This window comes from Dysidea avara, chromosome 11 (assembly GCF_963678975.1).
Source record: "Dysidea avara chromosome 11, odDysAvar1.4, whole genome shotgun sequence".
Taxonomy (NCBI): domain Eukaryota; kingdom Metazoa; phylum Porifera; class Demospongiae; order Dictyoceratida; family Dysideidae; genus Dysidea; species Dysidea avara.
In genome coordinates this window covers 2,983,310-3,004,483 of record NC_089282.1, presented here as the reverse complement: position 1 = coordinate 3,004,483, position 21,174 = coordinate 2,983,310, and the positions used below count along the sequence as shown (strand labels likewise).

The following is a 21,174-nucleotide window of genomic DNA, read 5'->3' as shown; positions in this document are numbered from 1 at the left end:
CAGAAAGACTAGCTCCTCCCCCCTCCCTCTTCCCCGAACAGAAATGAAAGCAGAGTGCCATCAGGCGTAGTCAATAGGTACGGCAGTGCAAAAACCTTCTGCTTGATATTATACGCATACCAGGTTAGCTATACTCAGATGGTACGATTTTCCGTACCATACGCATATGGTATGTACCATACGCGTATGGTACAAAATACGCATATGGTATAGAACATTATTACTTTTGTGGTAACAAAGTAATATACGAAATACGCTATAAAAACAGGTAATATAACGCAAGCTACTTTACTTACAAATGTAACGCGTTACCTAAGTAATATAGTTACTGTAACGAGTCTAATATTACGTAATATTATTACTACAAGTAACGAAGTTACTAATCTCGTTAGTTATCCTCTGAGTAACGCCTAGCCACAACGAAACGAGGCCTACTGAATGAAGCTTATTCACCAACTTCTTACTTATAACCAAAATTTGCATATTGTCCAACAACGCAATCATGTCACGTGATAAGGCGATAGTTTCACACGTGACAGCTTAAGGCTGTGGACACAAAGTAATATAACATGTAATATTATTACAGTTACTTTATTTTATGGGTAATATGTAACTGTGACTAAATAGTTCAGTTGCAAGGAATATGTAATATGTAACTAGTTACTTTTACAAAGTAACTTGCCCAACACTGACAGTTCAACCCTACCAAGCAGTAGAGTTGAACTCAGGTTGAACTCAGTTTATGGCTTCAAAAGCGTGTGGTTTTTGGTGAATACATAAAATGCTTTGAAGACAATTATCACTCAATGAATACCATCATCTGATGATTGCTTGTGAATAGAAACTGGTGGGTTGAAAGTGGATTTTTCAACCAGGGTTGAATACCACTTTTGTGTGTCCATGTGAAAATGGTGAAAGAGGTCTGCACACCAGATAGCGAAAGCTTGTGTGGACACAGCTTGCCAGGACACAGCTTGCCACTATTATTTATGTACTAAGCCCAAGACTAATGTTCACAATTGCTGTACAGTACTTATAATTATCTCAGTTTTTTTCTGTCTACTAAAGCTGTTCCTATTACACTACTAGTCAAGTGCTTAAGGCAGTGCCTCAAGTATTTGAGTACCCCATGTGTGTATGTGTGCGTACGTGCATACGTGCGTGCTTGTGTTGTGTGATACATATTGTCTTCTTGTGTAGTGGTGTACCTGCTGTTGTGGACTTTGCTACAATGAGAGAAGCTGTGAAGGATCTCGGTGGAGACCCAGTGAAGATTAATCCACTGTGTCTGGCTGATCTGGTGATTGATCACTCTGTGCAAGTAGATATTGCTCGACGGTATCCTCATATTTGATGTGTATCGAATGATAAATCTCTTGGGTAGTGCTGACATAATTATTTGGATATTCGACTATACGGTCAACATGACACTATTCAATTTGTTAACAAACTATTTGAATATTTGTTAACACTTTTAAGATGTGATCAGATTGACCTAGAACCTTGAGATGTGAACAAAATGGCATATACATACTGTAAAGTTTATCTTAGAAGAGATGGATATCTCTCAGGCCTTACCTTACTAGGAATACATACTTAAAGAGAAATAAAATTTTCAGTCGTTTTGTTCACAACTATTCAAGTAGTAATAGTTGCTATCCATTTCAGCACTACTCTTGGATATAATATAACAAGGCTCTACAGTAGAACAATACTAGTGTGTGCTAACACAGCCACATACAGTACTACACAGTATTTAGAAAGTTTGACTGAGAGTATGTAGGGGTGAGGTGTTTCACCATTGAACTATACTGTGTGTTTGCTGTAGCTATAGCTGAACTTTTTCGTTCACCTTGTTACAGACTACTTTCATTTCTCATTAATTTTATTGTCTATATTTTCTTGTACTTTACACAGTAAAGCTAGGTGCTGCTTTTACAATTTTATTTCTTTATTGTTGTTAATTCTTGTATAGTCCTGATGCTCTGGAGAAGAACCATGAAATTGAATTTGAGAGAAACAAGGAACGATTCTTGTTTTTGAAGGTGTGGTGTTGACATAATGTGTGCTGTGTTTTCATTTGCTTCTTTCATCTAGTGGGGAGCCAAGGCGTTCCAGAACATGTTAATAGTGCCCCCAGGGTCTGGAATTGTTCACCAGGTACGTAATTGTGTAAATAATAGCAAGAGTGAATAATAAAAGAGGGCGCTACTAAGGGCCTCTTTTATTATTCACTCTTGATAATAGTTATACAGACACAATGTGGAGTCTATGAAATTTATAAACCCGAAGGCCCAGGCTGTAGCGCATGAGTGAAGCGAGGGCGCTACTAAGGGCCTGAGGGTTTATAAATTTCATAGACTCCACATTGTGCCCGTAAAACTGCGATAATACTAGTGCCATGGCAGCTATGCATCCTCACGTGACAAAATAATCGCGCTCGTTAAATCACTGCACGTGAACAACGCGTAGCGATTGGACAAACCTAGATTTTGAGCATATGTTATATTGTGCCTGAAGGCATGGAGTATATTAGAAAACAAGGTGGAGTATATGAGATTTACTACCCACTCAAAACAGCCTAAATAGAGTCTAACTAGATGTAGTATTTCTGTAAATCATATAAATGCAATAATTTTAAAACTGTAATACTCTTGTCTCTAAGACATTCTGAATGTATATAAGCTCTATCATCCACTATGCTGACACACTGTACATATCAGTCATGAGAGAATGCTGACACTGTTGTAGTGGTGTAACAACTGTACCACTTTATAGCTCTGCTGGTATGTTATTGTTGGGTGTCTTGTGTGTTTTACAGGTCAACTTGGAGTATCTAGCTCGAGTGGTGTTCAATGTTGATGGCTTGTTGTACCCTGACAGTTTGGTGGGTACTGACTCCCACACTACCATGATCAATGGATTAGGAGTACTGGAATGGGGTGAGTGGATATGGAATATGCAAAATGTGTGTGGGTGTGTGTTCTATTAGAATATTTGAATGATGCTCTGTATCAATAGGCTTGGTCACCTGAGTTCTGAGGATTTACTCATACTCTGTGTGTGTGTGTGTGTGTGCGTGCATGCGTGCGTGCGTGCGTGTGTACATGTTGTTTTCCTGTATTGCTGATCACTCTACAGGTGTGGGTGGTATTGAGGCTGAGGCAGTGATGCTGGGACAGACGATCAGTATGGTGTTACCAAAGGTGGTTGGTTACCGGTTGATAGGGAGTATCAGCAAGTGGACCACCTCCACTGATGTGGTGCTTACCATCACCAAGGTAACCATTAGTGTGTGTGTGTACTGTATTATCAATATTAAAGCTGAGTTTGAACAAACACTTGGATTAACACACACCTTGGTCCATTTAGTTAGTGAGTGGATGATGATTCAAAGGAATTAAAAGTTTTGTAGAAGCTTTTTTGAAATGTACATTTCAGGGCATAGTGAAAGCACCTTTGGGCCGAGTATACCTCCTTCACTAATACTGTGAGCACTGTGTTGGTATTGTGAGGCTGGTTTCTGGTCATGATAAAGTGTAGGCCTTCATGATCCTGCTATACAGTATAGTATGATAAACACTGGAATTGTATGTTACACTAGAGTCTGAATGGCCCAAATATACAGTGGAACCTCAGTTATCTGAATCCCTTGGGACCAGGGGTGATCCATGTACAGTAAATCTGGAAAGTCTACTGTGTATAAATAGCCTATAGAACATTAGCAAGAGCAGTAAAAATAACAGTACATTATTCAACTACCCTAATAGAACAGTCACTACTCTAATAGAGCAGTCATTTCCATAGTTCAGTTAACCAAGAATCTGGATATAACTAGGATCCAGATAACTGATGTTCCACTGTATGTGCTTCACCTTGTGTTACACTATTGGCTGGTGAAGATTTCAAGTTGACTATGTCAGTACTTTTACCACCATGTTAGTTGTTTACAACCTAATGATTTTGAACCCAACGTTTTAAAAAGCCATGCAAGCATCTATCCATTGTTAATTTCCCGCTAAACTGGTTTATGTGCAGATAAATATGGTATATGTGTGTGCAGTATTTAACACTCCTATTGTCTTATAAATAGCACCTCAGGCAAGTTGGAGTGGTAGGAAAGTTTGTCGAGTTCTGTGGTCCCGGAGTGTCCCAGTTGTCCATCGCTGATAGAGCCACCATCTCTAACATGTGTCCAGAATATGGTGCCACTGTCGGCTTCTTTGCTGTTGATGATATGAGTTTGAAGTACCTCAAACAAACAGGTGAACTTTACATTGTGGAATTATGTTTGTAGTGTAGTAAAGATAGTGGAGATATATGCATCACTTTAACAAATGGATTTATTAATGCTGAAGTTTGTTCTTGAGATTTTGTCCTTTGGAAGGCAAGATCCAGGTGGAAAAACAAATGTTGTTACCAAGCTACTAATAGCACAGTAAACATTTTGAGCCAGAATTCCCCAACCTTAATAGCATTAGACAGTCCACTGCTAGTGTATTAATGTTTTGTGTAATTGCTCCACACTAGCTCGTGATTCATCTAAGATCAAGACACACGGTAGTGTGTCGTGCGGCCCAAGTAGCCGGCGCGCCACACCGTGAGTATATTTACAGGAAGAAAGTAAACGCGATTTTCACACCTTTGTAGCTCCGTGATTCCTTATCCTATTAAAACCAAAGTTGCTACAGAAATGCCGGCGAGGTAGGGGAGTCCACATACCAAATTTGAAGAAAATCGCTCCAGCCATTTCCGAGATACGAGCGGCCAAAGTTTGGGTTTTTTTTCTTCGTTTTTTTCTTCTTCTTCTACTTCTTCTTCCTCTTCTTCTTCTTCTTCTTTTCGCACACTTTGCAAAATCCGCAATAAAACACGTATGCGTGCTTGGATCGGGCTGAAATTTGGCACACTTAAAGGGCTCATTAAGGCGAATCTCAGTACCAAGTTTGGTAGGAATCCGATGAACATTCACGGAGTTATGACCGATTATTTGCGTAAAATAAGGTCGAAGGTCTGTCACGCCCACAGGATAAACCGCTTGAAGGAATGAGCTGAAAATTGCTATGTAGATGGAGTAACTATCGTAGGAGTGCCTTTTTGTGGTTTGAAAGGAATCCAGTTAAAGGCCATCGAGATATGACACAAAACCCAACCTATGTCACAATTACGCGATCGACTTTTATGAATAAAAAACTATTAGTTTTCACGCCTACCAGCCAAACCGCTTAGAACAGTGAGCTGAAAATCGGTGTGTAGCTGGAATAATTATCATAGAAAGTCCTTGCAGTAGTACAGAAGAATCGGATTACAAACCACTGAGTTATGATTCCAAAGCCAACTACGTGTAGCATATGCGAGATCGAGATACTCTAATAGAACAGTCACCCTAATAAAGCATTCAGCTACGTTTATAACTTACTCCATTATCGAATTTCTTTGGCATTGCAAGTTATTCTGTAGGGAGTTCAGCTACAAACAGTTAATCTTATAGACAATTCAGCTACAAGCAAGTCATCCTGTAGTAGCGATTCCGGGAGAATTTTAAAATTAATGGAAATAATTTTTATTTAGCATAGCCTTGAGTAGTACTCCCTGAGGATCTCATAAACACTTAGATTTTAAAAATCCATTATAGGATGGTAGAGTTATAAGCAATTTTGTCCTTTAAAATAGGCAAAATTTTCTCCATATCTTTCCATTGAAAAAAGGCCCAAAAATGGCACAATTGAACAAATGCTTATAACCGAGCTTTGCAATAACATTTTGAAATTCTGTTTTCTGTTATAAATACCTTATTACATGGACCACAGTGTAACCTTACTTGTAAGACCCTCTGAATACAGGTCACCTCCATAGAAAGCCACTATATAGTTGCATGTATTTAGCATCTTGCAGATGGCAAAACAACGCACACATGGTGAAGTGCAACCACTCTGTTCCAGTCATCTCAACTCAAAAATACAATGTGCATGCAAAGCAAGGAGTTGTACTGTTGATTTATAGCTGTTTATATGATTGTTTTGTCTCTTAATGTACAGCTCCTTGACAGCTACCAAAATGGTGCATCAAAGAGATGAGCCATTTGTGGTGCAAATTTGCTGACTTTTAGCATGGTAATATTGAAAACTACATGGACAAAAATGCTCACCTTGGTGTAACTAACATGTACTGGGTCGTTTCTTGCAAAAAGAACATAACATTGTGGTGGCTATATTGCAAAATAATCTTATAATTAGCATAAAACTGCACACAAACATATTTGTAGTGGGAAACTAACTGCACCATCGTATTCCTTGCCCCCAGAAACCCTAGAAACGATCCAATTGTTTGATCAATCGCTCGTATGGCAGCGAAATGATTGTGCCAACTCTCCAATGGAAGATTCACGGAGAAAATTTTATGCAAAATTTACGGAATTCCGGAATCGCTACCTGTAGAGAGTTCAGCTACAAATATGTTGCTGTAGAGATTCAGAACATTATAAGTCACACTGAAGAGAATTCAACTATAAACAAGTCACCTTGTAGAGAGTTCAGCTACAACAAGTCACTCTGTAGAGAATTCAGCTACAAACAAGTCACTGCGTAAAGGGTTCAGCTACAAAAAAAGCTACCTAGTAGAGAGTTCATCTAGATCAGCTACAAACAAGTTACTTTATGCAATGTTCAGCTACAAGTAAGTCACTCTGTAGAGAGTTCAGCTACAAACAAGTCACTCTGTAGTACAAACAAGTCACTGTGGAGAGAGAGTTCAGCAACCAATCAAAAAACCACCGTGTAAAAGAGTTCAGCTATACAAACAAGATATAACTCTATAGAGAGATCAGGTAGAAACTTAATAGATAACACTGTAGAGAGTTCAGCTAGAAACAAGTCATCCAGACTGAGTAGAGAGATCAACTAGAAAGCATCACCTTGTAGAGAGTTCAAATCACCCTGCAGATAGTTCAGCTACAAACAAATCACCCTATAGAGAGATCAGCTAGAAGAAGTCACCTTGTCAAGAGTTTACCTACAAAGAAACTACCATGTAGAGAATTCAGCTATGAACAGATCATCCTGTCGAGAGTTCAGCTAGAAACAAGTCATCCTGTAGAGAGATTAGCTAGAAGAAGTTACCTTGTAGAGAGTTCAGCTACAAAGAAACAACCACGTAGAAAGTTCAACTGCAAACAAATCAAACTGTACAGAGTTCAGCTACAAACAAATCACCCTGTAGAGAGATCAGCTAGAAACAAGTCACCCTGTAGAGAAATCAACTAGAAGAAGTTACCTTGTAGAGAGTTCAGCTGCAAACAAACCATCATGTAGAGACTTCAGCTGCAAACAAATCAACCTGTAGAGAGTTCAGCTACGAAAGGATCACCCTGCAGAGAGTTCAGCTAAAAACAAGTCATCCTGTAGAGAGATCAGCTAGAAGAAGCTACCTTGTAGAGAGTTCAGCTACAAAGAAACCACCATGTAGAGAGTTCAGCTGCAAACAAATCGAATTGTAGAGAGTTTAGCTACCTACAAATCACCATGTAGAGAGTTCAGCTAGAAACAAGTTATCCTGTAAAGAGATAAGCTAGAAGAGGTTACCTTGTAGAGTGTTCAGTTATGAACAAACCATCATGTAGAAAGTTCAGCTGCAAACAAATCACCCTGCAGAGAGTTCAACTACGAGAAGATCACCCTATAGAGAGTTCAGCTAGAAGAAGTCACCTTGTAGAGAATTCAGCTGCAAAGAAACCACCATGTAGATAGTTCAGCTGTAAACAAATCATCCTGTAGAGGGTTCAGCTACGAACAGATCACCCGGTAGACTTCAGCTAGAAACAAGTCACCCTGCAGAGAGATCAGCTAGAAACAAGTCATCCTGTAGAGAGACCAGCTAGAACAAGTCACTTTGTATGTAGAAAGTTCAGCTACAAAAAAAAACACCCTGTAGAGAGGTCAGATACAAACAAATCTCCCTGTATAGAGATTAGCTAGAAGAAGTTACCTTGTAGAGAGTTCAGCTACAAAGAAACAACCACGTAGAAAGTTCAACTGCAAACAAATCAAACTGTACAGAGTTCAGCTACAAACAAATCACCCTGTAGAGAGATCAGCTAGAAACAAGTCACCCTGTAGAGAAATCAACTAGAAGAAGTTACCTTGTAGAGAGTTCAGCTGCAAACAAACCATCATGTAGAGACTTCAGCTGCAAACAAATCAACCTGTAGAGAGTTCAGCTACGAAAGGATCACCCTGCAGAGAGTTCAGCTAAAAACAAGTCATCCTGTAGAGAGATCAGCTAGAAGAAGCTACCTTGTAGAGAGTTCAGCTACAAAGAAACCACCATGTAGAGAGTTCAGCTGCAAACAAATCGAATTGTAGAGAGTTTAGCTACCTACAAATCACCATGTAGAGAGTTCAGCTAGAAACAAGTTATCCTGTAAAGAGATAAGCTAGAAGAGGTTACCTTGTAGAGTGTTCAGTTATGAACAAACCATCACGTAGAAAGTTCAGCTGCAAACAAATCACCCTGCAGAGAGTTCAACTACGAGAAGATCACCCTATAGAGAGTTCAGCTAGAAGAAGTCACCTTGTAGAGAATTCAGCTGCAAAGAAACCACCATGTAGATAGTTCAGCTGTAAACAAATCATCCTGTAGAGGGTTCAGCTACGAACAGATCACCCGGTAGACTTCAGCTAGAAACAAGTCACCCTGCAGAGAGATCAGCTAGAAACAAGTCATCCTGTAGAGAGACCAGCTAGAACAAGTCACTTTGTATGTAGAAAGTTCAGCTACAAAAAAAAACACCCTGTAGAGAGGTCAGATACAAACAAATCTCCCTGTATAGAGATTAGCTAGAAGAAGTTACCTTGTAGAGAGTTCAGCTACAAAGAAACCATCATGTAGAGAGTTCAGCTACAAACAAATCACCCTCTAGAAAGATCAGCTAAAAGAAGTCACCCTGTATAGAGTTCAGTTACAAAGAAACCACCATGTAGAGAGTTCAGCTACAAACTAGTGACCTTGTAGAGACATCAGTTACCTTGTAGAGAGTTCAGCTACAAAGAAACCATCATGTAGAGAGTTCAGCTGCAAACAAATCACCTGTAGAGAGTTCAGCTACAAACAAATCTCCCTGTAGAAAGGTCAGCTAGAAGAAGTTACCTTGTAGAGACTTCAGCTACAAAGAACCATCATGTAGAGAGTTCAGCTGCAAACAAATCACCTGTATAGAGTTAAGCTACAAACAAATCTCCCTGTAGAGAGATCAGCTAGAAGACGTTTCATTCAGCTACAAACAAATCACCCTGTAGAAAGATCAGCTAGAAGAAGTTACCTTGTGGAGAGTTCAGCTACAAAGAAACCATCATGCAGAGAGTTCAGCTTCAAACAAATCACCTGTAGAGAGTTCAGCTACAAACAAATCTCTCTGTAGAGAGATCAGCTAGAAGAAGTCACCTTGTAGAGAGTTCAGCTACAAAGAAACCATCATGTAGAGAGTTCAGCTGCAAACAAATCATGTGTAGAGAGTTCAGCTACAAACAAATCTCCCTGTAGAAAGGTCAGCTAGAAGAAGTCACCTTGTAGAGAGTTCAGCTACAAACAAATCTCCCTGTAGAAAGGTCAGCTAGAAGAAGTCACCTTGTAGAGAGTTCAGCTACAAAGAACCATCATGTAGAGAGTTCAGCTGCAAACAAATCACCTGTATAGAGTTCAGCTACAAACAAATCTCCCTGTAGAGAGATCAGCTAGAAGAAGTTACCTTGTAGAGAGTTCAGCTACAAAGAAACAATCATGTAAAGAGTTCAGCTGCAAACAAATCACCTGTATAGAGTTCAGCTACAAACAAATCTCCCTGTAGAGAGATCAGCTAGAAGAAGTTACCTTGTGGAGAGTTCAGCTACAAAGAAACCATCATGTATAGAGTTCAGCTACATACAAATCTCCCTGTAGAGAGATCAACTAGAAGAAGTTACCTTGTGGAGAGTTCAGCTACAAAGAAACCATCATGTAGAGAGTTCAGCTACAAACAAATCTCCCTGTAGAGAGATCAGCTAGAAGAAGTTACCTTGTAGAGAGTTCAGCTACAAAGAAACCATCATGTAGAGAGTTCAGCTGCAAACAAATCACCTGTATAGAGTTCAGCTACAAACAAATCTCCCTGTAGAGAGATCAGCTAGAAGAAGTTACCTTGTGGAGAGTTCAGCTACAAAGAAACCATCATGTATAGAGTTCAGCTACATACAAATCTCCCTGTAGAGAGATCAACTAGAAGAAGTTACCTTGTGGAGAGTTCAGCTACAAAGAAACCATCATGTAGAGAGTTCAGCTGCAAACAAATCACCTGTATAGAGTTCAGCTACAAACAAATCTCCCTGTAGAGAGATCAGCTAGAAGAAGTTTCCTTGTAGAGAGTTCAGCTACAAACAAATCACCCTGTAGAAAGATCAGCTAGAAGAAGTTACCTTGTGGAGAGTTCAGCTACAAAGAAACCATCATGTAGAGAGTTCAGCTACAAACAAATCTCCCTGTAGAGAGATCAGCTAGAAGAAGTTACCTTGTAGAGAGTTCAGCTACAAAGAAACCATCATGTAGAGAGTTCAGCTGCAAACAAATCACCTGTATAGAGTTCAGCTACAAACAAATCTCCCTGTAGAGAGATCAGCTAGAAGAAGTTTCCTTGTAGAGAGTTCAGCTACAAACAAATCACCCTGTAGAAAGATCAGCTAGAAGAAGTTACCTTGTGGAGAGTTCAGCTACAAAGAAACCATCATGTAGAGAGTTCAGCTGCAAACAAATCACCTGTAGAGAGTTCAGCTACAAACAAATCTCTCTGTAGAGAGATCGGCTAGAAGAAGTTACCTTGTAGAGAGTTCAGCTACAAAGAAACCATCATGTAAAGAGTTCAGCTGCAAGCAAATCACCTGTATAGAGTTCAGCTACAAACAAATCTCCCTGTAGAGAGATCAGCTAGAAGAAGTTGCCTTGTGGAGAGTTCAGCTACAAAGAAACCATCATGTAGAGAGTTAAGGTGCAAACAAATCACCTGCAGAGAGTTCAGCTACAAACAAATCTCTCTGTAGAGAGATCAGCTAGAAGAAGTTACCTTGTAGAGAGTTCAGCTACAAAGAAGCCATCATGTAGAGAGTTCAGCTGCAAACAAATTACCTGTAGAGAGTTCAGCTACAAACAAATCTCCCTGTAGAAAGGTCAGCTAGAAGAAGTCACCTTGTAGAGAGTTCAGCTACAAAGAACCATCATGTAGAGAGTTCAGCTGCAAACAAATCACTTGTATAGAGTTCAGCTACAAACAAATCTCCCTGTAGAGAGATCAGCTAGAAGAAGTTACCTTGTAGAGAGTTCAGCTACAAAGAAACAATCATGTAAAGAGTTCAGCTGCAAACAAATCACCTGTATAGAGTTCAGCTACAAACAAATCTCCCTGTAGAGAGATCAGCTAGAAGAAGTTACCTTGTGGAGAGTTCAGCTACAAAGAAACCATCATGTATAGAGTTCAGCTACATACAAATCTCCCTGTATAGAGATCAACTAGAAGAAGTTACCTTGTGGAGAGTTCAGCTACAAAGAAACCATCATGTAGAGAGTTCAGCTGCAAACAAATCACCTGTATAGAGTTCAGCTACAAACAAATCTCCCTGTAGAGAGATCAGCTAGAAGAAGTTTCCTTGTAGAGAGTTCAGCTACAAACAAATCACCCTGTAGAAAGATCAGCTAGAAGAAGTTACCTTGTGGAGAGTTCAGCTACAAAGAAACCATCATGTAGAGAGTTCAGCTACAAACAAATCTCCCTGTAGAGAGATCAGCTAGAAGAAGTTACCTTGTAGAGAGTTCAGCTACAAAGAAACCATCATGTAGAGAGTTCAGCTGCAAACAAATCACCTGTATAGAGTTCAGCTACAAACAAATCTCCCTGTAGAGAGATCAGCTAGAAGAAGTTACCTTGTGGAGAGTTCAGCTACAAAGAAACCATCATGTATAGAGTTCAGCTACATACAAATCTCCCTGTAGAGAGATCAACTAGAAGAAGTTACCTTGTGGAGAGTTCAGCTACAAAGAAACCATCATGTAGAGAGTTCAGCTGCAAACAAATCACCTGTATAGAGTTCAGCTACAAACAAATCTCCCTGTAGAGAGATCAGCTAGAAGAAGTTTCCTTGTAGAGAGTTCAGCTACAAACAAATCACCCTGTAGAAAGATCAGCTAGAAGAAGTTACCTTGTGGAGAGTTCAGCTACAAAGAAACCATCATGTAGAGAGTTCAGCTACAAACAAATCTCCCTGTAGAGAGATCAGCTAGAAGAAGTTACCTTGTAGAGAGTTCAGCTACAAAGAAACCATCATGTAGAGAGTTCAGCTGCAAACAAATCACCTGTATAGAGTTCAGCTACAAACAAATCTCCCTGTAGAGAGATCAGCTAGAAGAAGTTTCCTTGTAGAGAGTTCAGCTACAAACAAATCACCCTGTAGAAAGATCAGCTAGAAGAAGTTACCTTGTGGAGAGTTCAGCTACAAAGAAACCATCATGTAGAGAGTTCAGCTGCAAACAAATCACCTGTAGAGAGTTCAGCTACAAACAAATCTCTCTGTAGAGAGATCGGCTAGAAGAAGTTACCTTGTAGAGAGTTCAGCTACAAAGAAACCATCATGTAAAGAGTTCAGCTGCAAGCAAATCACCTGTATAGAGTTCAGCTACAAACAAATCTCCCTGTAGAGAGATCAGCTAGAAGAAGTTGCCTTGTGGAGAGTTCAGCTACAAAGAAACCATCATGTAGAGAGTTAAGGTGCAAACAAATCACCTGCAGAGAGTTCAGCTACAAACAAATCTCTCTGTAGAGAGATCAGCTAGAAGAAGTTACCTTGTAGAGAGTTCAGCTACAAAGAAGCCATCATGTAGAGAGTTCAGCTGCAAACAAATTACCTGTAGAGAGTTCAGCTACAAACAAATCTCCCTGTAGAAGGGTCAGCTAGAAGAGGTCACCTTGTAGAGAGTTCAGCTACAAAGAACCATCATGTAGAGAGTTCAGCTGCAAACAAATCACCTGTATAGAGTTCAGCTACAAACAAATCTCCCTGTAGAGAGATCAGCTAGAAGAAGTTTCCTTGTAGAGAGTTCAGCTACAAACAAATCAACCTGTAGAAAGATCAGCTAGAAGAAGTTACCTTGTGGAGAGTTCAGCTACAAAGAAACCATCATGTAGAGAGTTCAGCTGCAAACAAATCTCCCTGTAGAGAGATCAGCTAGAAGAAATTACCTTGTAGAGAGTTCAGTTACAAAGAAACCACCATGTAGAGAGTTCAGCTGCAAAGAAATCACCCTGTAGAAAATTCAACCACAAATAAATTGCCCTGTAGAGAGATCAGCTAGAAGAAGTTACTTGTATATTGTTCAGCTACAAACAATTCACCCTATAGAGAGAGCAGCAAGAAGAAGTCACTTTGTAGAGTGTTCAGTTACAAAGAAACCACCATGGAGAGTTCTGTAATAAATATATGTATTATATATATAATTTGTACATTTACTAATAAAATCAGAAATATTTAAAGTACATCTGCTTCATCTTTTCTTCTTCCTGTGGAAAAGAAAAAAGACAGGTTAAAAAAGTCCCAAAGCCGGCCTATGGCTGGATAGGCCGGCTTTGGGGTATACAAATACAAAAAGAAGTGAAATCTAATCCAAAACAGCCAGCTGTAAAAAAAGTGTGCGGCCCTCAAAAAGGCTATGATGAAAAAAGATGTGAAATCCAAGGTGGCGGCCAAGAAATGGCTGTGATGGTAGGTTAATGGTAAAAATTTTAATAACGGCAATTTAGATGAATTTTTTGCCAAGACCAAGCGGCACAAAAATTCACCTGAATTGTTGTTATTAAAATTTTTACCATTAACCTACCATCACAGCCATTTCTTGGCCGCCACCTTGGATTTCACATCTTTTTTCATCATAGCCTTTTTGAGGGCCGCACACTTTTTTTACAGCTGGCTGTTTTGGATTAGATAGAATATATTGAGGCGTACCTCAAAGCTGTTGGATTATTCAGGAACTATGACGACCCCAGCCAGGACCCTGTCTACTCTGAGGTAACCCAATTGTAACCATAGCAACACATTTAGCCTTAATGTATTTTTTACTTGGCTTTAAATCTTCCAGAGGAGGTTAGTCACATGTCATACATAGCCCTAAGAGATTGTACAACCTAACATGGCACTCGAAATTGGTATTGTTGTTGCAAACTTTTTTTTGTCACATTTGCAGGGAGTATCTACTGTATTCATAATGTAGCGTATTTCTTAGCTATAAAAGCCACACAAATGGTGGGCTCTTGGAACCATAATTTATCGATATCAATTCATGCATTAGAATACAGACTGAGGTGTTGGGGTTCAATGGGTTCAATTGTTCTTTGGGATCACCAGATGTTATGACCAACCTCCTCCGGCTTTCTTTGTGTATTTATTTTATCAGTGGGATAGCTCTTTTTAATACGAACTTTTTTTAATACAGCTAGTTTGGAATTCTTACTAAAAAATCTGCGATGTTTGTGATATTGTTGTCTTGTATATTGTTGGCATTGTGGTGTTATTTCTATGGTTGCATACAGATTTTTGAGCTGGACTTGTCAACAGTGGTTCCGTCATTATCTGGTCCCAAGAGACCACATGATCGTGTATCTCTCAGTGAAATGAAGGATGATTTTCAGATGTGTCTTGACAACAAGGCAAGTGACATAATGATAATATAGTGGGCTAACTCATGGTACGTAGCTGCATAGTGATTTTTAGGGTCGTTGTTACACTTGCATGAAAACATGTCATCAGTCTTTTACCATTTTCCCTGGAAAACTCATGTATTTCAGTTCAAGTAGCTGGTGTTGCTGTTACAAGCTTAAAGATTTACTAAATATTAGGCCCATATCGTAACATCTGTGTGCTAGAGAATTCAAAGTAAGTTTTGTGCCTTGCCTTCCTACAAGGTATATGGGTGACCACCTAAACAGGTTCTACCATAACTGTAAAAAGGATGTACAAATCGACTTTTATGGTATAGTAGAATTATTTGTTTCAGGATATACGGCAGTGTGTCGTGCAGCCGTACCTTTTTTCACAGCTTGGCTGTTTTTGTGCTGGTTATAATTAACCAACACAGAAGCAACTGTTATATTAGACCACTTCACCATGAGTATGTTATATTAGAGTAGAATAACAAGGGCACCGTTGATGAGAACCAATCAATTTTGAGTGATTCATACCTTAGTACTGTTAAACCTTCATACTAACTGTATAGCCATAAAGCATGTGGTCAAGAACTTTTGGCTTAATGGTGACCAGCTTAGACAGGTTCTGCTGTATATCAATTTCCCTTTCCAGAGTATGGTGTTATTTTATTGGTGTGCAATCATGCCAATGTACATGTCTCATTTCCTCCATGTACAGATTGGTTTCAAAGGGTTCAATATCAGTCCAGAAGCTCAGAAGACAGTCATCCCATTCTCATATGAAGGAAAAGACTACTCACTAACACACAGTTAGTTGTGACCAGTTTGTTGGTGTAGTATGAGTGATAATAAGTGGTAGGAGAGTAGCTCAGTTGTAGTGAGTGTGAGTGTGTGTGTGCGTGTGTGTGTGTGTGTGTGTGTGTGTGTGTGTGTGTGTAGTGTGTGTGTAGTGTGTGTAGTGTGTGTGTGTGTGTGTGTGTGTGTGTGCGCATGTGCGTGTGTGTGATTTCTTTTATTCCTCTCCCTTGCTACAGGTTCAGTGGTGATATCCGCCATTACTAGTTGTACCAACACCAGTAATCCTTCAGTCATGTTGGGAGCAGGTAAACTGTCCATCCGTGTGTACTGCTAAAACACTCTAATAGAGTATCCAGCTTAACTGGGTGATCACTTGTACATTAAATTTCCAATGGGGCATAGGAAAGGCATCAATGGTCCCTGTCAACAGGTGTTTGTAAACAGTTTAACTTGTTTCATAGTTTTATGTTTGTATATATTGGTAGTGAACTATCAGTTAATTCATCTGGTATTACTATAAGCTTTGTCACAAGTACAGAGTTAATGAAATTCTGACACATTGTAACCAACTAGCATAGAACCTAGTGGCCAGAGACCAAGCCTCAGTATAGACACATCTTTTTATACTGTACAATAGAGGCGTGTTTGTATTCATTCGCTGTGTGGTGTTGCTGTCAGGACTGTTGGCTAAGAAGGCAGTTGAGAATGGACTATCAGTTGCTCCCTACATCAAGACCAGTCTATCACCTGGATCAGGTGTAGTCACCTACTATCTTAAAGAGAGTGGGGTTATTCCTTATTTGGAGAAACTAGGGTATGTATGACATATGTGTATAGTAGTGATTATTTAGTTACAGATAAGTTTGGAATATGTGGTATTGTTTGGGTTACCATAGTGTTGTCTAACAGGTTTAACCTGGTTGGGTATGGATGTATGACCTGTATTGGTAACAGTGGACCACTTGCAGAACCTATTGTGGAAGCTATTGAAAAGGTGGGCAACAAATAGGATACTTGCGTGTCTCTAATGTGGTATCTGTCCTGCTTGTGTTCGAATCAAGTGTAATTGTATTCCCTATAGGGGGACCTGATTGCTAGTGGTGTGCTGTCTGGAAATCGTAACTTTGAGGGAAGGATAAATCCTCACACAAGGGCCAACTATTTGGCATCACCTCCATTATGTATAGCTTACGCCATTGCTGGAACTGTCTGTATTGACATGGAGAAGGAGCCACTAGGTATGCAGTATAGGGAATGGGACTGGAGTACAAAATAGTGAAAATATTGTGGTGCAGGTTTTGAAATCTGGTGGCTTTACTTTTCCTATGGTTCATGTGTAGAATGTGTTGTGTACTGACGAGTTCTTGCTTAATCATGAGTTTCAAGAATATATTGGTAAGAAATAAAAAGAAATTTATTCCTGCTTGGAATTGAACCAGGGACCTTGAGTGTGTTAGACTCACATGATAACCACTACACTACAGGAACACCACATTGTGAAAACTCTAATGTATGCTATTTATGTTGCTATGGTGCTACGCAACCATTGTCAGTATATGTCCTGCTCATTAATAGCATACATTAGACTATTCACAATGTGGTGTTCCTTTAGTGTAGTGGTTATCATGTGAGTTTCACTCACTCAAGGTCCTGGTTCAATTCCAGGTGTAACATATTCAATTCCAGTTGTAAGCCCCTTTGTCAATTCCAGGTGTTACTTATTTTCTGAAGAATGTACCTACTGTAAAGCAGAGATTTTTGTGGAATTAGTTTTTCATGAGTTTTGCAAATATTGAGCAATTATTCCTGCTCACGGCTTTCAAAATTGTGCTGCATCAAGTGAGACAGTTAGCTTGGCTAGAGCACCTCAAATTATTTCTTTAGTAAAACTATTCAGCTGTCAACATGAGCCTCGATACAATCTGTTAAAGAACTGTAGCGCCAGACACTGTAAATGTCATGTGTAACATCTGATTGCACCATCAGCATGTAACCAACTACCAAATCATTGTCACAGAAGATAACTGTCTGTAGTATGTACAAGTTGAGCTGGATCCTGAAAACAGCTAAAAACTAAAAGTGGATTTTTTCTCAACAGAGTTAGCATTTCAGCCAACCAGATGATTAGTGGTAACAGCAAAGAGGTCAACAACAGATACGTACATACAGTTTGGCCCCATTACAAGTTCGGGAAAGGGCTATAATGGATACTGCACTTTTATGGTTTCTTCACAGGAAATGTACATTTGAACAAAAATATTTTGAAATATTTTAGCGGGTCAAGCAGTACTACAAATGAGCCAAATTTGAAGATCGTGTGTAATTGCATCATCCATGAGTTATTAAATGTTTTTGAGGATCCAGCTCAACACATACATACTATAGTTTATTGTTGACCAAGTTGCGTTGTAGCATCACAATTGTTTTCAGGTAGTTGCAAGTGCAAAGACTTTATATAATTCTATATAGCTAGATGTTGTACACCATATGAAAATTTTCCTCCCTCAAGAAAAAGGACAACAGTGATTTTTGTGGAACCCCAACTTCTCAAAATTTGGATGGTAACGATTCATCACAAAATATTTGCCATCAAAAACACCTGCTGTATGTGTCCACCCTCACCTGCTGTATGTGTCCACCCTCACTTGTGCACATGCAAACTGAACAGGTTTCTTTCCTAATAGGCTGTGCAAATGTTTGATGGAAAAGCTATATAGTTGGTAGGCTACCAGGAATAGCATATCCAAAGGGAGCTGTGGGCATTTTCCACTATGAGGATTTTCCCTGTTTTGTGATGATGCAACATTAAGCAAATTGGAGATAAAACATAAGAAGAGAAGAGGGAAAAAAACGCTTGTTCCTGCCTGGAATTGAACCAGGAACCTTGAGTGTGTTAAACTCATATGATAACCACTACACTACAGGAACACCATGTTGTGAACTCTCTAATGTATGCTATTCATGAGCTATGGGCTACATAACCATTGTCAGTGTATCCCTGCATTTGCACAACATAAATAGTGTACTGGGAACATCTTGTTCATGTAGTGTATTGGTTATCATGTGAGCATAACACACTCAAGGTCCCTGGTTCAATTCTAGGCAGGAACAAGTGTTTTTTTTAGTTTTCTTCTAGCTAGCTAGCTAACACTTTATTTTCATATCTTTTTTATTTTGTTGTTGTGTACGTATCTTGGTTTTATATGTTCTTCAGTGCACAACTCATTTTTGTGCAGGAGTCAATGCTGAAGGCAAGCCAGTGTATCTTCGGGACATTTGGCCATCCCGGGAAGAGCTGCAGGAGATTGAGAGAAACCATGTTCTACCTGTAATGTTCAAGAGGTTTACTCTAAGATCACTCAAGGGAATGAGAGATGGAATGGCCTAAATGCTCCAGACACACAGCTCTACCCCTGGGATGACAAGTCTACCTATATTCAGAAACCACCATTTTTCAGTGGAATGGTGTGTGTGTGTGCGTACATGCGTGCGTGCGCGTGTGTGTACATGCAAAATAGTACATAGTATGACTCTGGAACAGTTTACATCACTGGTGCTGTTCATATAGACCAAGGAACTACCGAAGGTCACCAATGTCACTAAGGCAGCAGTCCTACTCCACCTTGGTGACTCAGTCACTACTGATCACATCTCTCCAGCTGGAAGCATTGCTAGGAACAGTCCTGCTGCCAGATACCTTGGAGCAAGAGGGTCAGTAACTAGTTATCTGTACTATATGTACACTAGCAACTACAATTTTTTATAAACCTTTAGTGTTAGTACAGTTATACAAATTTCTTGGCAGCTTCAGCTGTCAAGCAGTATGAGAAAAAAAAGTAGACAGTTTGATCTGCTGAAATTCATCACAGCAGTAAACATCACAGTGTTATGTGGTGCTTAATCAATTCTGTGTTGTTTTTGTAGGTTGACTCCTCGTGAATTCAACTCATACGGCTCTCGTCGTGGTAACGATGCTGTGATGGCTCGTGGGACGTTTGCTAACATCCGATTGGTTAACAAATTCATTGGCAAGGCTGGACCTAAAACTATACACATTCCTTCTGGTGAAACTGTAAGTGAATTTACTGGTAAAATGTAGCACAAAATTTGGAAGGTTACTTTTTAGGTTTTTGTATAAGTTTATTGCTATAAGTTTCTATTACTGGTATGTTTATATACTATGTAGTTTATTTGCTGGGAATTATACTGGGCACGTAACATACGAGTATCATATAGCCTAAATATTTCGAGGGACAAATATGAAATATTTTCCAGGTTTAACAATGTAGCTAAACAAAAATTTTTTTTTCGCTGATTTGTAAACATTTCCAAATATGAGGTTTAAAATAAATCTTTTGTTTTAATCCCCAAAACCTTGAAATCAGTGAAAAGTTTCTCCATCAAAATATTTAGGTTAGATTGATAAGTACATAGTTTGCCCGTTATCGGAGTCATGCCTCTATTGGTGGAATTGTTTATGTGTATTAGAAGTTACCTGTGTATCTTGTTCGATACATTTTTGTGATACATTTTTATGCACACTTGAGCCCCTCCCCTTGTATTATGTAGATGGATGTGTTTGATGCAGCAGAGCGTTACAAACAGGAGGGAAGACAGTTGATTATTTTAGCTGGAAAGGATTATGGATCAGGTTCTTCCCGAGACTGGGCTGCTAAGGGACCCTGGATGTTGGTGAGTGCAAAGTGTGGTCTCAAACAACTCCATACATTTTTTTTTTTAAATATGTGAACTTAGTTTATTCTCCACATGTGTTTAGAAGACCTAGTCATTTCTGTTAATAAGTATCCATTGTCAATCTCCCTTAGGGCGTAGGTGCAGTGATTGCAGAGAGCTATGAGCGTATCCATCGCAGCAATCTTGTCGGGATGGGTATAGTCCCTTTACAATACTTGGATGGGCAGACTGCTGATAGTATCAGCCTCACTGGTAGAGAATCTTATGACATCATCATCCCTGAAGATATTAAACCTGGCCAGATTGTGACTGTACAGGTGTGTCTGTCTGTCTGTGCATATTGTTGTGTGGTGTGTAATGTGTGTGTGTTTGTGTGCATGTGTGTGTGTGTGTGCGTACGTGTCAGTGGAACTCTAGGAGCTTCCTGTAGTTGTGTCCCTGTACTGTATTTATGTGTGTTGTATAGTGATTGATTTTATCTTGTTGACTTTCACAGCTTGATGATGGACGATCATTCCAAGCAAAGTGCCGATTTGACACTGACGTGGAATTGACTTATTTCCACCACAGAGGAATTCTCAATTATACCATTAGACAGATGATTAATTAACTGAATGATCATTAAATTATTATCATCATCACAGTGTACAGAATTAATACTAAGCGTCCAACTTTGAAATGCTATTGACTAGGCACCAGCCTATTATGCTGGCATAATTTTGGTGCCTCAAAGCATCAAGCATAATGCTAGCATAATAGGCAGAATAATTGTCATACTGTAAGCAAAAATGCATGCCATAGAAAAAGGTTGACTTACAATAACAGAACGGTCGATGTCACTCATATTGCATTAAGTAATTATTTGACATGACTTATTATAGTTTACAACGTAGCCAAATTCTTAAGTACATTTCAGTTGTTCATAAGCCAAAGTTTATCATTATTCATTAGAAAGTAACAAAACATGGGAA

At 39.3% G+C, this 21,174-nt stretch overlaps 2 non-coding genes and 1 pseudogene across 2 annotated transcripts; 1 reads left to right on the top strand and 2 right to left on the bottom strand.

The window, feature by feature from the left end:
• Positions 1-1,206: 1,206 nt before the first annotated feature.
• LOC136238302 (cytoplasmic aconitate hydratase-like) lies at positions 1,207-20,860 on the top strand (annotated as a pseudogene).
• Trnav-aac (transfer RNA valine (anticodon AAC)) lies at positions 16,924-16,996 on the bottom strand. The gene has a single exon. It is a non-coding gene; the product is annotated as a tRNA-Val (tRNA).
• Trnav-aac (transfer RNA valine (anticodon AAC)) lies at positions 18,364-18,436 on the bottom strand. Its single transcript has one exon. It is a non-coding gene; the product is annotated as a tRNA-Val (tRNA).
• Positions 20,861-21,174: the final 314 nt, after the last annotated feature.